This window comes from Macrobrachium nipponense, chromosome 3, assembly GCF_015104395.2.
Source record: "Macrobrachium nipponense isolate FS-2020 chromosome 3, ASM1510439v2, whole genome shotgun sequence".
In the NCBI taxonomy this organism is placed as follows: Eukaryota; Metazoa; Arthropoda; class Malacostraca; order Decapoda; family Palaemonidae; genus Macrobrachium; species Macrobrachium nipponense.
In genome coordinates this window covers 31218830-31234896 of record NC_087202.1, presented here as the reverse complement: position 1 = coordinate 31234896, position 16067 = coordinate 31218830, and the positions used below count along the sequence as shown (strand labels likewise).

General features: G+C 38.6%; 1 protein-coding gene across 1 annotated transcript in view; it reads left to right on the top strand.

Moving 5' to 3' along the window:
- LOC135221686 (protein C19orf12 homolog) overlaps positions 1 to 16067 on the top strand; it is a 365807-nt gene that overhangs the window by 117821 nt on the left and 231919 nt on the right. The window lies entirely within an intron of this gene.

Genomic DNA, 16067 nt, shown 5'->3' with positions numbered 1-16067 from the left:
CTGTAGCCATTGCCATGTGTCATCGCTGGCTAGTTCTTTAGTCTGTCTCATGTATTGTCCGTGCATTGGTTTGTTGTGCCAGTCCTCTGTTCTGTCTGTCATTCTCCTGTCTCTGTATATTTCTGGGTCTTCGTCTACTTTTATTATTATTATTATTATTATTATTATTATTATTTATTTATTTATTTTTTTGCTCTATCACAGTCCTCCAATTCGACTGGGTGGCATTTATAGTGTGGGGTTCCGGGTTGCATCCTGCCTCCTTAGGAGTCCATTACTTTTCTTACTATGTGTGCCGTTTCTAGGATCACACACTTCTGCATGAGTCTTGGAACTACCTCAGCCTCTAGTTTTTCTAGATTCCTTTTCAGGGATCTTGGGATCGTGCCTAGTGCTCCTATGATTATGGGTACGATTTCCACTGGCATATCCCATATCCTTCTTATTTCTATTTTCAGGTCTTGATACTTATCCATTTTTCCCTCTCTTTCTCTTCAACTCTGGTGTCCCATGGTATTGCGACATCAACGAGTGATACTTTCTTCTTGACTTTGTCAATCAATGTCACGTCTGGTCTGTTTGCACGTATCACCCTATCCGTTCTGATACCATAGTCCCAGAGGATCTTTGCCTGATCGTTTTCTATCACTCCCTCTGGTTGGTGCTCGTACCACTTATTACTGCAAGGTAGCTGATGTTTCTTGCACAGGCTCCAGTGGAGGGCTTTTGCCACTGAATCATGCCTCTTTTTGTACTGGTTCTGTGCAAGTGCCGGGCATTTGCTTGCTATGTGGTTTATGGTTTCATTTTTCGTATTGCACTTCCTACATATGGGAGAGATGTTATTTCGGTCTATCGTTCTTTGAATATATCTGGTTCTTAGGGCCTGAACTTGTGCCGCTGTTATCATTCCTTCAGTTTCCTTCTTTAGCTCTCCCCTCTGTAGCCATTGCCATGTGTCATCGCTGGCTAGTTCTTTAGTCTGTCTCATGTATTGTCCGTGCATTGGTTTGTTGTGCCAGTCCTCTGTTCTGTCTGTCATTCTCCTGTCTCTGTATATTTCTGGGTCTTCGTCTACTTTTATTATTATTATTATTATTATTATTATATTATTATTATTATCATTATTATTATTAATTAATTAATTTATTTATTTATTTTTTTGCTCTATCACAGTCCTCCAATTCAACTGGGTGGCATTTATAGTGCGGGGTTCCGGGTTGCATCCTGCCTCCTTAGGAGTCCATCACTTTTCTTACTATGTGCGCCATTTCTAGGGTCACACTCTTCTGCATGAGTCCTGTAGCTACTTCAGCGTCTAGTTTTTCTAGATTCCTTTTCAGAGATCTTGGGATCGTGCCTAGTGCTCCTATGATTATGGGTATGATTTCCACTGGCATATCCCATATCCTTCTTATTTCTATTTTCAGATCTTGATACTTATCCATGTTTTCCCTCTCTTTCTCTTCAACTCTGGTGTCCCATGGTATTGCAACATCAATGAGTGATACTTTCTTCTTGACTTTGTCAATCAATGTCACGTCTGGTCTGTTTGCACGTATCACCCTATCCGTTCTGATACCATAGTCCCAGAGGATCTTTGCCTGATCGTTTTCTATCACTCCCTCTGGTTGGTGCTCGTACCACTTATTACTGCAAGGTAGCTGATGTTTCTTGCACAGGCTCCAGTGGAGGGCTTTTGCCACTGAATCATGCCTCTTTTTGTACTGGTTCTGTGCAAGTGCCGGGCATTTGCTTGCTATGTGGTTTATGGTTTCATTTTTCGTATTGCACTTCCTACATATGGGAGAGATGTTATTTCGGTCTATCGTTCTTTGAATATATCTGGTTCTTAGGGCCTGAACTTGTGCCGCTGTTATCATTCCTTCAGTTTCCTTCTTTAGCTCTCCCCTCTGTAGCCATTGCCATGTGTCATCGCTGGCTAGTTCTTTAGTCTGTCTCATGTATTGTCCGTGCATTGGTTTGTTGTGCCAGTCCTCTGTTCTGTCTGTCATTCTCCTGTCTCTGTAGTATATTTCTGGGTCTTCGTCTACTTTTATTATTATTATTATTATTATTATTATTATTATTATTATTATTATTCATTAATTATTAATTTATTTAAATTTTTTTGCTCTATCACAGTCCTCCAATTCGACTGGGTGGCATTTATAGTGTGGGGTTCCGGGTTGCATCCTGCCTCCTTAGGAGTCCATCACTTTTCTTACTATGTGCGCTGTTTCTAGGGTCACACTCTTCTGCATGAGTCCTGTAGCTACTTCAGCGTCTAGTTTTTCTAGATTCCTTTTCAGAGATCTTGGGATCGTGCCTAGTGCTCCTATGATTATGGGTACGATTTCCACTGGCATATCCCATATCCTTCTTATTTCTATTTTCAGATCTTGATACTTATCCATTTTTTCCCTCTCTTTCTCTTCAACTCTGGTGTCCCATGGTATTGCGACATCAATGAGTGATACTTTCTTCTTGACTTTGTCAATCAATGTCACGTCTGGTCTGTTCACAAGTATCACCCTATCCGTTCTGATACCATAGTCCCAGAGGATCTTTGCCTGATCGTTTTCTATCACTCCCTCTGGTTGGTGCTCGTACCACTTATTACTGCAAGGTAGCTGATGTTTCATGCACAGGCTCCAGTGGAGGGCTTTTGCCACTGAATCATGCCTCTTTTTGTACTGGTTCTGTGCAAGTGCCGGGCATTCGCTTGCTATGTGGTTTATGGTTTCATTTTTCGTATTGCACTTCCTACATATGGGAGAGATGTTATTTCGGTCTATATCGTTCTTTGAATATATCTGGTTCTTAGGGCCTGAACTTGTGCCGCTGTTATCATTCCTTCAGTTTCCTTCTTTAGCTCTCCCCTCTGTAGCCATTGCCATGTGTCATCGCTGGCTAGTTCTTTAGTCTGTCTCATGTATTGTCCGTGCATTGGTTTGTTGTGCCAGTCCTCTGTTCTGTCTGTCATTCTCCTGTCTCTGTATATTTCTGGGTCTTCGTCTACTTTTATTATTATTATTATTATTATTATTATTATTATTAATTTATTTATTTATTTATTTTTTTGCTCTATCACAGTCCTCCAATTCGACTGGGTGGCATTTATAGTGTGGGGTTCCGGGTTGCATCCTGCCTCCTTAGGAGTCCATTACTTTTCTTACTATGTGTGCCGTTTTTAGGATCACACACTTCTGCATGAGTCTTGGAACTACTTCAGCCTCTAGTTTTTCTAGATTCCTTTTCAGGGATCTTGGGATCGTGCCTAGTGCTCCTATGATTATGGGTACGATTTCCACTGGCATATCCCATATCCTTTCTTATTTCTATTTTCAGATCTTGATACTTATCCATTTTTCCCTCTCTTCTCTTCAACTCTGGTGTCCCATGGTATTGCGACATCAATGAGTGATACTTTCTTCTTGACTTTGTCAATCAATGTCACGTCTGGTCTGTTGCCCGTATCACCCTATCCGTTCTGATACCATAGTCCAGAGGATCTTTGCCTGATCGTTTGCTAATCTCCCCTCTGGGTTGGTGCTCGTACCACGTTATTTAACTGCAAGGTAGCTGATGTTTCTTGCACAGGCTCCAGTGGAGGGCTTTTGCCACTGAATCATGCCTCTTTTTGTACTGGTTCTTTGCAAGTGCCGGGCATTCGCTTGCTATGTGGTTTATGGTTTCATTTTTCGTATTGCACTTCCTACATATGGGAGAGATGTTATTTCGGTCTATCGTTCTTTGAATATATCTGGTTCTTAGGGCCTGAACTTGTGCCGCTGTTATCATTCCTTCAGTTTCCTTCTTTAGCTCTCCCCTCTGTAGCCATTGCCATGTGTCATCGCTGGCTAGTTCTTTAGTCTGTCTCATGTATTGTCCGTGCATTGGTTTGTTGTGCCAGTACTCTGTTCTGTCTGTCATTCTCCTGTCTCTGTATATTTCTGGGTCTTCGTCTACTTTTATTATTATTATTATTATTATTATTATTATTATTATTATTAATTAATTAATTAATTTATTTATTTATTTTTTTGCTCTATCACAGTCCTCCAATTCGACTGGGTGGCATTTATAGTGTGGGGTTCCGGGTTGCATCCTGCCTCCTTAGGAGTCCATTACTTTTCTTACTATGTGTGCCGTTTCTAGGATCACACACTTCTGCATGAGTCTTGGAACTACTTCAGCCTCTAGTTTTTCTAGATTCCTTTTCAGGGATCTTGGGATCGTGCCTAGTGCTCCTATGATTATGGGTACGATTTCCACTGGCATATCCCATATCCTTCTTATTTCTATTTTCAGATCTTGATACTTATCCATTTTTTCCCTCTTTTTCTCTTCAACTCTGGTGTCCCATGGTATTGCGACATCAATGAGTGATACTTTCTTCTTGACTTTGTCAATCAATGTCACGTCTGGTCTGTTTGCACGTATCACCCTATCCGTTCTGATACCATAGTCCCAGAGGATCTTTGCCTGATCGTTTTCTATCACTCCCTCTTTGAACATATCTGGTTCTTAGGGCCTGATCTTGTGCCGCTGTTATCATTCCTTCAGTTTCCTTCTTTAGCTCTCCCCTCTGTAGCCATTGCCATGTGTCATCGCTGGCTAGTTCTTTAGTCTGTCTCATGTATTGTCCGTGCATTGGTTTGTTGTGCCAGTCCTCTGTTCTGTCTGTCATTCTCCTGTCTCTGTATATTTCTGGGTCTTCGTTTACTTTTATTAGTCCTTCTTCCCATGCACTCTTTAGCCACTCGTGTTCACTGGTTTTCAGATATTGCCCCAGTGCTCTGTTCTCGATGTTGACGCAGTCCTCTATACTTAGTAGTCCACTCCCTCCTTCCTTTCGTGTTATGTATAGTCTGTCCGTATTTGCTCTTGGGTGTATTATTATTATTATTATTATTATTATTATTATTATTATTAATATTATTATTATTATCATTATTATTATTATTATTATTATTATTATTATTATTATTATTATTATTATTATTATTATTCAAAGAAACCTCATAATCACATGAGTTAATAAAATAAAATGGAAAAGTAAATCCACTATAATATGTCTGATCTTGTTATTTAAAATACAAAGCAGAAAGCTTTCGAAGACCTGCACGGTCCTCCTTGTCAATCTGAATATTTAGATTGACAAGGAGGACCGTGCAGGTCTTCGAAAGCTTTCTGCTTTGTATTTTAAATAACAAGATCAGACATTATTGTGGATTTACTTTCCATTATTATTATTATTATTATTATTATTATTATTATTATTATTATTATTATTATTATTATTATTCAGAAGATGAAATTTATTCATATGGAACAAGCTCACAGTGGCCACTGACCTGAAATTCAAGCTCCCGAAGAATATGTTATTTATTAGGAAGAGGAGGTAAATGAAAATACATACAGAAGATACCAAACCAGTTGATTTGACTGCTTACTAGACTTTGTTACTGAGGCACCAGTCGTGGAGATTATCTGCTTAGGTCTTAACAAGTGAACCCCAAAATACTGTAGTATGTGCATTATAAGCATATAAATATCTCTAAGACAATTAAAAAAGTAGCCACAAAAATAATCAGGTTGGGTTTTTAGTAATGTAGGCATTAGTGGTATAAATATTATTGTAACTAAATTATTATTCTGCTATTGACAAAGTCATTAAAATATACAGTATAGTATTCCCTTGATTAAAAAATGCTCATAGTAGCACGATTCTTAACATGGAGAAACAAATCCATAGTTATGTAATTTTACATATATTGAAATTTAAAACTATAAGGATAGCTTTCGGGAATCTGTTCAGTTCCCCTTTTCAATTTTTGTAGTAAAATTATAAAAATCTTGCCGCCATATTCATTAATCCTGTGAGCTGGAGACTGAAGTCTTTGCTAAAAGCTAGGCTGTCCTACCAATTCCCTGTTGCGAGGATCTAATTTGCAACATTGATGTAGCACTCTAACCAAGTAAACATGAAAGGAATAAAAATAAACGACTTGTTTATGGAACTGATAGTCAAACATAGATCAGGCAATGCCGTCATTTTCTGATGAAAGCCACGCCAGTCATCTGGGACGTCTAATATGTCCTTGCTCAATGTGGTCGTTTTGTCTTCAACAGCAGAGGTGCCGGCAGCATCAGTTACTTCCAATCACTGATGCTGCATCAGCTGCAGTTGCCTCTCTTTCTCCTGTTCCGGTAACCCGTTGTTTTGATTCCTTTTATGTTTAATTGGTTGGAATGCTACATCAATGTTGCAAATTATATCCTCGTAATAGGGATTACTGGGTTGCCAGATGGAATTGGCAGGACAGCCTGAGCGTGTAGCAAAGACATCAGTGTCCAGCTCAAATGACTAATGAATATGGCGGCAAGATTTTTATAATTCTACTACAAAAATAAACGATCCCAAGCCTACCCTTACAATACAGTCAAAATAACATGTCCCATTTACTTTACAAAGCTACCCCACCACGAGATAGCTGACCACGTGGTCCTCAAGGGAACACTGGCTTAATGAACTATTACACAATTTACAATCAACAGGAAAGACAATGACATGAGTCTGGGGACACAAAGAAAATACACAACAGTAGAATTGCAGCTTCAGAGAAGCACGACTTAATGAATTCTGAATACTAACATGACGACTTACAATGCCGGTGGGTAATGATCTACTGGCGAATGAGAGCTTAGTTAAACATGTCTTACCTCTTACACGCTCTGGAAGGGAAGTGGGCGTTTCTCCCTCGAGGGACGCCATCGGGGCAACCAGTTAGGTATTTTCTCAGTGAAAGGTTTATTTAATATATCATTATTATTACAATCTCTATACAATTACATTGCAACATGAAATGCAGAAGAAATTCCCACGACTCTGACAGGCTGATTGCCAACTGAAGCACACGTACAAAATACATTAATCAGAGGAGGAACCATCGTTTCTTCTGCCTGTCTTCTTCCTGATTTTGGGCTCAAGACGTGACAGAATAAAGTCAAGAGAAAATGGTGTTCTCATTTTCTCACGACAATGTTTCAGATTGAAAAGGAAAATTGAACAAATTCCCAAAAGCTATCCTTACAGTTTTAAATTTAGATATATGTACATTTACATATTAGTGAATTTGTTTCTCCATTCCCTTGATTATTTGCAATAATACTTCCAAGGTTCTTGTGAATTTTGGAAATTTGTGGATATGATCAAGAAAACACCCTACAGATGTAAAATGGTAACCTTGTACCCTATAATGGACGTTATGTCTGTCTGTCTATTCGTCTGTCATTCAATCATGGCCAAAACGGCTGGTGTGATGGGCGTGAAATTTGGCAGGGTTATAGTGGGGACCCCTAAGATGGTTTATAATGGGGTTTCATCCTAACCCCCCCCCTCAGAAGCTTGTTTGGGCCGTGAAATGGGGCTGGTTATGCCCATAGACTTGGTTACTTTACGAATTTATCATATATAATTTCTGTATACATAAGACATCATTTGGAAAGGAATACTATAGGGTAACTTCAGTGTCATCAAAGATGGTGGAGCATGAGAAGAAGGTTGACAGAGAGAGAGAATGAGAGGGAGAAGAAGTGAGAGAGAGTAGACAGGGTGTTAGGAGAAGAAAGAGAAAAAAAGACAGGGAGGGCTAGAGAGAGACAGAAACAGAAGAGTGGGTGTCTGGGAGAAGAGAGAGAGAGAGAGAGAGAGAGAGAGAGAGAGAGAGAGAGAGAGAGAGAGAGTTGGTATTCGTGAGAAGAAAGAGGAAAAGAGACAGTGATGGTTGGTGAGAGAAAGAGAGAGTAAGAGAAAGGAGCAAGAGGGAGAGGAAGAGAGAGAGAGTAGAGGGGGTGTTTGGTAGGAGAAAGATGGAAAAGGTGACTGAGAGAGAGAGAGAGAGAGAGAGAGAGAGAGAACGAGAGAGTTGGTATTAGTGAGAAGAAAGATGGAAAGAGACAGAGATGGTTGGAGAGAGAAAGAGTGAGAGAAAGGAGTGAGGGAGAGTTGAAGGCATGTGAGAGAGAGAGCAAGTTTGTCAGTTGTCATACAGTTATCCCAAGCAGAGCTGGGTCAGTCAGCTAGTACTTATGAACAACACAATAAACTGTACAGTACAGTACACAAAATAAACAAATAAAAAAAGCTCCTAAGTTTCTTTGGTGCAGTCGAGTTTTTTGTGGAACATGTTATTGAGGCCACCGAAAATAGATCTAACTTTTGGTGGTCATGGTATAATACTGTATGAGCAGCGGCCTATGAAACTTTAAACACAGGCTGGTGGTGGCCTGTATTATATTGTTGCCAGATGTACGATATTGGATAAAAGCTACTGTGGCTAGGGGACTGCAATTTGGTATGTTTGATGATTGGAGGGTGGATGATGACATATCAATTTGCAGCCCTGTAGCCTCAGTAGTTTTTAAGATCTGAGGCTTTAAACTACAATGAGTCTATGAGGCAGAATAGACCCAACAGATATCTGGCTGGAGAAATCTGGCACTTCAGCAAAGACTATCCAAGTGTTTGGTCTTGCTTCCGAGCTGAACGGATGGCAGTGGGCAATGGTATGTGGAGGGTTGAGGGTCTGAAGAAGCTGTAGAAGGTACTCTGTGGTCACCATCCACTGCATTTCTCTAAGTACTTCAGCAAACTCTAGTCCTTAGGGACATGGCTGTAGTGAAATCATCCAAGGTCCTCTGCTTGTAATTGTAAGTTGGGGTTGTGTGTGTTAGACTCATGGTTGGTGTTTTGTCGTCTTCAGGGACTTCCTCCTCCATTTCATCAGTGGTGTTGCAAAAAGGATGGATCCTTTTTTACCGCCAAACCTTCCACAACGTCAGGTTATAGTAGGAAATAAGACGAAAACAGACTGGTGAATGTAACTTCATATCTAGGTGATTTGCTGTGCTAATATGAACTTATTGATGACCAGACTAAACAGAGGGGAAGAATAGAATTTATACTATTGTAATATTATTCTTTTATATCAAAGAATAACTAAATTATCCAATGTATATGATTTAACAAACAAGGGAGTCGCTCTAGGCAAATATCCTCATTGATCCTGCGATAACACGTAAGAATTATGCTTATTTCTCTCTCTTAAAATGAAATATTAAAAATGAAGCGTAATAAACTAGTTCCTATCTTGGCGTCAACAAGTGGATGTGCGAGCAAACTCTATAGATAGAGTCATTCTTTCCGAGGGAGTGGGGTTGTATATAGCCGGGTTTCTTGCCTAGAACTGTGTATAACAAGTGGTTCTTTATCCATGGACATGTGTCGTTATTGGGTTCATTTGGTCAGTAATTGTGCCGAAATGTTTATTATTGTTGTGGTATTGATATCGACTATAATTTGCGTGAATTGTTCAGGTGATTTAGCTTAAATTTCGTGGTTAAAGTACTTGAGTGTGACGAACACGTGATAGCTAGGAATGTGGAGTGGTGATGGCGTGAGTTTGACATAATAGTTGTTGTAGTGAGCTAATTTGCGATAGGAAGTCGTTGTTAACATGTTACTTAGTTTATTTTGTATTGAAACATCAAAAGCCCTTTGTAACTTTCCAATCCCTCACCTGTGTAGTAGCAGTTTTGTTATCTGATCTTGCTATCAGCTCAATACCATCAAAGCTTAGAACTATAATAAGTCTCCGAAAATCATGACAAGTAGCAGCTGCAGTTGCTATCTTCGTCATATATCAGCTGGAAGCATGAACTGCCACCATTGTCATCCAACCACTCTTGCAGATCATTCTAGGAATGTTGTTGCCTCCCTGAATGAGCTGGGCATGAAAGTTGTCAACATTGAAATTTAATGAGCTGGACATGAAAGTTGTCAACATTGAAATTTAATGAGCTGGACATGAAAGTTGTCAACATTGAAATTTAATGAGCTGGACATGAAAGTTGTAAACATTGAAATTTAATGAGCTGGACATGAAAGTTGTCAACACTGAAATTTAATGAGCTGGACATGAAAGTTGTCAACATTGAAACTTTGGAAGTCAATCAGGCCTTAGTCTTCCTTCAGGATACAATTCTGTGTGCTCTAAGGTCTTTGTGGTGACATCCTTTAAACTGTGAAGTTATAGATGGCTGACATAAGTGAATACTTTCAAAAGTTCTGCAGAGTTCATTCCCCCCGTGTGTATCTGGACTTTGCACCTTTTTGGACACCATCATCACCTCCTCTCAACTTCCTCCAGTATAGCCATTTTTTCAAAACTAGCACCTTGGTCCATTGGTTGTATAAAGAGGCAAAAACATGATCTTGATATGACCTTTGTTACCAACCCTCTGAATTGCATAGAATGAACAGTCGCATTGTTGATGGGAAGCAAGTCCTTCACCCAGAATCTAGCAGTGCCAAAGTCCTGCGTCTGATGAATAACCTTACAAAAGGAACTGGTTGGTAATGATTTTGGTGGTGAACCAAGCCTTTGCTGAATGATATATTAAATCATTTGGAAACTACCTATTGTACCCCATGCAGGGTATGTTGTTGCTTCACATGCCCATCTATAACTAGTTTGCAATAATGGCTACCGGAAGCATTAGCATATAACAAAACAGACACATTGCTTCTGATGCCTTCTACTGGGTTAGCCAAGGAGTTAGTGGACAAGGAACAATAGAATAGACATTTTTTTGTCAGTTTTGTAGATCTGACTCAAAGCAACGCCATCTTTTTTATCAGTTCATTCAATATCTGCTGCAATTCCTCTTGTTCATCCCTAGACGGATCCAAGGCTTCAACATGACTGTTCTTGTTGGAAAAAGGATGTTGAATTTTGAACTGAAACAGCCAACCCATTAGCAGTAACTGGCAAATCAGCATCACACATATGCACACCCTGGCTAATCTGCAAACCAAACTAGATTAGGGTCGCCTGTTTAATGTTTTCACGGTGGGGCTTGGTCATGACCATGCAGGCTTCACTGCAGGAGGTCTTATTCCCAAATTCTGTCGCATACTTTTTCATATTGTCCTTGCCATTCTTGTTGTCAAGCAAGGCTACTGAGCTGTGGTATATTCATCAGTGATACTACTCATTGATCAACCAGTAACAAGATTTGAATAAAGTATTGTGACAGAAGCCAAACAGCAACCATTTAATGCTTGATCTCTGAGAAATTATGTACAACAGAACAGACTAGCACAGAGCACCTCACAAGTAAGTTGGTATCTTTACAGGCAGCCAATGAGAAAAGAGATCTCAACGGTAATAAGCAAAATGATGTTGTATGACTGCATTACTTTTGAACCAGTACCTAACATATGCAAAAGCTCCCAAAACACATAAGTGCTCTCTCACCCACGAAATTTCTACTCAGCGTTATTTTGGTCATGATGCATCTTTCTCAGCTACTCAAAAGCGATAAACAAATCAATGTACAGTGGTGTTTTATGTGACGTTACTTTTAAGCCAATAATGGTTGCTAAAGATCACAAACAGACTTTGTTCCATCCAGTGTTCCCCACTCAGTTCTCCCACCGAAAACATGCTAATCGCAGCCTACTACCACTACAATTCCCAGCTAATCAAAAGTAAGAGACAAAATGACACTTAATGGTGTTTCATTTGGCATTGCTTTTTAGCCAATAATAGTTATTAAAGCTCCCCTAGCAGACAGGGTCTGCTCATCCTTCCCCACTCAACTCCCAGTCAGCCCCCCACCCCCACCATGTGCCTACTTGACCTATTCCCTACAGTTCTCCTTTCTATGTGTGCTGTAGAGCTTAACAGCTTTAGGTACCTTTGCATTTTTTCCATCTGTGCAGCATTGCCAGTCAGATGAAGGCTTTTTGCGGGAATACAGTAGCATCCCATGAGATGATGTGGGGTTTGATTTTCAAGTCTTATTCAGCTTGCCAATTGTTTTTCCATTCATTAGTCTTTCACTAACTTCCAACTCAAAAGAATCACAGTTTCTAAATATTTGAAAGATTCAGCCTCATTAATCATTTCTCCATTTTTAGTAGCCTATTATTCTATCCCTTTGTGCACACACTGTCCTTATTACTTTTGTTTTCTTGGATTTACTTACAGTCATGCATTACATTAAATCTTGTGGTGCTTTGCCAATTAAAACTATATCAGGGACATTATTTAGGTCTTCAGCTTTACGTCATTACTCTGATCTAAACCATATTTTCTATCTCTGACCACGTTTTTCGTCATTAGCTCTATGAGAAGGGAAAACAGAAAAGGCGAAATATTTCCCCTGTAGCACCAATTATTTACTTTACTATACTAGGTAAAGGTAATTGCAGTTAGTTTCACATATTTAGTGGGAATGCCGAAGTGCCATAAGACCTTCACAATATTGGTCTGTGGACATTGTCAGATACTATGTAATTAACAAAAGCCAGTACAAGAAGTCTTAGATTCCATATATTGCTGCCTAACATATCTTACCACAAATTTGTTATCTGTACAACTGTAGCTTGTTCATTTCAAAGGTTTTGAATACTGTAATTTCTTTAGTTTGTTGCAAATAAGCATGCTGAGTATTTACATTGCCACTGACGTATGTGCAATGCCTCAATACTTGCTACATTCAGTCATGTTGCTTCTTTTTGATGCTGAGGCAGTCACTTTATGTTCCCAACAGTCAGGCTTTGCGTCCTTGTTCCATATTCTGCAAAATGGTCTTGTTACTACTTTTTTTCAACAAAAATGATTTCTGCTGTGATTACAGACCTACCAACCCTCCCGCATTTTGTGGGAGTCTCCTGTAGTATTTCAAAAATTCCTCCAGCATTCCGCATTGGCACTCAGTTCTCCCACAGTTCGATAAAATCTTCCACACTTTATTTGTTTAAGTTCGTAATTGTTACTAATGCTCATTTTTCAGTAAATATAATCATTTCCTCAGTAAGGTTGCCAAGTTAGTTCTGACCTTGTGGCGGGATCACAAGCTTTAAAGCAAGCAGGCATATCCCCCCCCCCCCCCCTCATAAACTTAACCCTCTTACGCCGAAGCCCTAAAAATCAAAACCTCTCCTGTATGCCGGCGCCGGTTTGGAGTGAGCGCGGAACCGGAAAAAATCATTTTTTCAAAAAATCACAGCGCGCTTAGTTTTGAAGATTAAGAGTTCATTTTTGGCTCATTTTTTTTTCATTGCCTGAAGTTTAGTATGCAATCATCAGAAATGAAAAATAATATCATTATCATATGTAAATAATGCGATATATGGTAGCGAAAAAAAAAAAATTCATAGATAATTGTATTCAAATCACGCTGTGCAAAAAACGGTCAAAGCTAACGAGTTACTTTTTTTTTTCGTTGTATTGTACACTAAATTGCAATCATTTTGATATATAATACATAGTAAAACGATAAAAGCAACACCGGAAAAATATTATCACAAAATGATGTACGAATTCGTAACGAGCGGACGTAAAAAAATGTTATTTTCAAAAATTCACCGTAATTCTAAATAATGTTCTAGAGACTTCCAATTTGTTTCAAAATTAAGACAAATGATTGAATATTACGATACTGTAAGAGTTTTAGATTAGAATTGCAGATTTCGACCATTTCGGACGAGTTAAATTTGACCGAATGTCGAAATTTTAATATATATATTTTTTCATATGCACATATTTCGAAGATGGAAAAAGCTACAACCTTCAATTATTTTTTATTGTATTCTTCATGAATTTGCGCACATTTTGATATATGAAACTCTATAAAAAGGCTAATATGAAAAGGAGCAAATATTAGGATAATGCCATGTACATATTTCGGAGACTTGCGCCGCGATTTCGGCGCGCAGAGTGAAGGTAAATATATTTTTCAAAAATTCACCATAAATCACAATATTGTTTTAGAGACTTCAAATTTGTTTCAAAATTAAGAAAAATGACGGAATATTACTAGGCCGTAAGAGTTTTAGCTTACAATTGCGTTTTTCAACTATTTCGGTAGAGTCAAATTTGACCGAACGTGGTTTTTTTCTATTTGTCGTGATTTATATGCAAATATTTCGAAAAAAGAGAAAAGCTACAACCTTCAATCATTTTTAGTTGTATTCTACATGAAATTGCGCACATTTTCATATATAAAACTTTATGTAACAGGTAATTTTAAATGGTGCAAACATTTCGACAATCGCACAAAAAAATTCTGATTTTTTCGGAAGAGTTACCGCGCGAACGTAATTTTTTTTTTTCATAAATTCACCATAAATCGAAATATTGTGCTAGAGACTTCCAAGTCGTTGCAAAATGAAGGTAAATGATTGAATATTACTAGAATATAAGAGTTTTAGCTTACAATTGCGTTTTTCGTTTCACATTTCGGTAGAGTCAAAGTTGACGAAAGTTGAAATTTTTGCACTTAACGTTATTTATATGAAAATATTTCAAAAGTGATAAAAGCTACAACCATGGGTTGTTTTTTGTTGTATTGTGCATGAAATTGCGCACATTTCCATATATAAAACTTTATGTAACGGCAAATTTAAAAGGGTGCAAACATTAGGACAATCGCACGAAAAAATTTATCGGAAGAGTTATCGCACGAACGTGAGGAAAAAGTTTTTTCATAAATTCACCATAAATCGAAATGTTGTGCTAGAGACGTCCAATTTGTTGCAAAATGAAGGCAAATGATTGAATATTACTATAATATAAGAATTTTAGCTTACAATTGCGTTTCTCGACCATTTCTGTAGAGTCAAAGTTTGACCGAAGGTTGAAATTTTTGCACTTATCGTTATTTATATGAAAATATTTCAAAATTGATAAAAGCTACAATCATGAGTATTTTTTAGTTGTATTGTGCATGATATTGCGCACATTTTCATATATAATACTTCATGTAAAGGATAATTTAAAATGGTGCAATAATTATGTCAAAGTGACGAAATAATTTCCGAGATGTGTCACTGATACTTTTTAGTGCGATAAGAAAGAAATTCGCGCTTGCGCGCCTGCGTAGCGATTGTAAACAAAACAACGCCTTGATCCGTGAACTCCCAGCATCCCCCAAGGCGCGTGATACAAAAGTTTTCGGCTGGTAGGCCTATAAGTATTTTTCCGCGTATTTTAAAAAAAACTTTTTTGAGCCGACGTATGATACGTCCAATCGGCATACGGGAGACATTTTGACTCGACGTTTAATACGTCCAATCGGCGTAAGAGGGTTAATCAATCCAGCTGCCAAACCCACCCTCAGTCACACTTTCCTCTTTACACTATCGAATACATGCAGGACAATTGACCTACACAAACCCAAAAATCAAAAAACTCTCAAAACACATGTACTTACCAATCACTTCTTGATACATCCAGAGCGAGGAGCTGTACTGTCCACTGGATATGGCCGTCGTAACACAACCAACAACAAAGACAACAACCAAGAACCACAGCCCCACAACCAAGGGCCAGAACCCCACAACTCAACAACAACACAACAACCAAGGACCACAACCCAACAACAACACAACACCCAAGGACCACAACAACTCCCAGACAAACAGCACCAAACTCAACAACAACTAACAACAAATAAAAAACACAACTTTTCTGACTTTCAATGCCTTCAATATACTGCTGCCAACACTACTATCAACAGCTCTCACCAAAGACTCACCAAAAACTAACTCAAAACACAGAACTCTAAACTCCAACAGCACCAGCAGACAACCCAGAACCCACCAACAGCCAATTCAGTCGTCAACTATCCATACAGCAATTACACTCTCTCTCTCTCTCTCTCTCTCTCTCACACACACAGACATTGTCAAATGGAACTCCATAGCTCCTCCATAACCTTACCTCATAGTAACGCTGATGAAGAAAGGGTGTTCAGTGTTGTCAATAAGAACTTCACCTCTCAGAGAGCCAGTCTTAATATTGAAGGGACACTAGAATCACTATGAGTATAAACCAAAAGCGAATTACTTGTGAAGCTAAGTCAGCAACATATGCATATACCACCGCACACTCTAATGTTAAAAAATAATACCACTCTATCATATTCTGCCCTTAAAATACATGCAATAAGATGTACAACAGGCTAAAAACACAGCCATTTTGTCATGT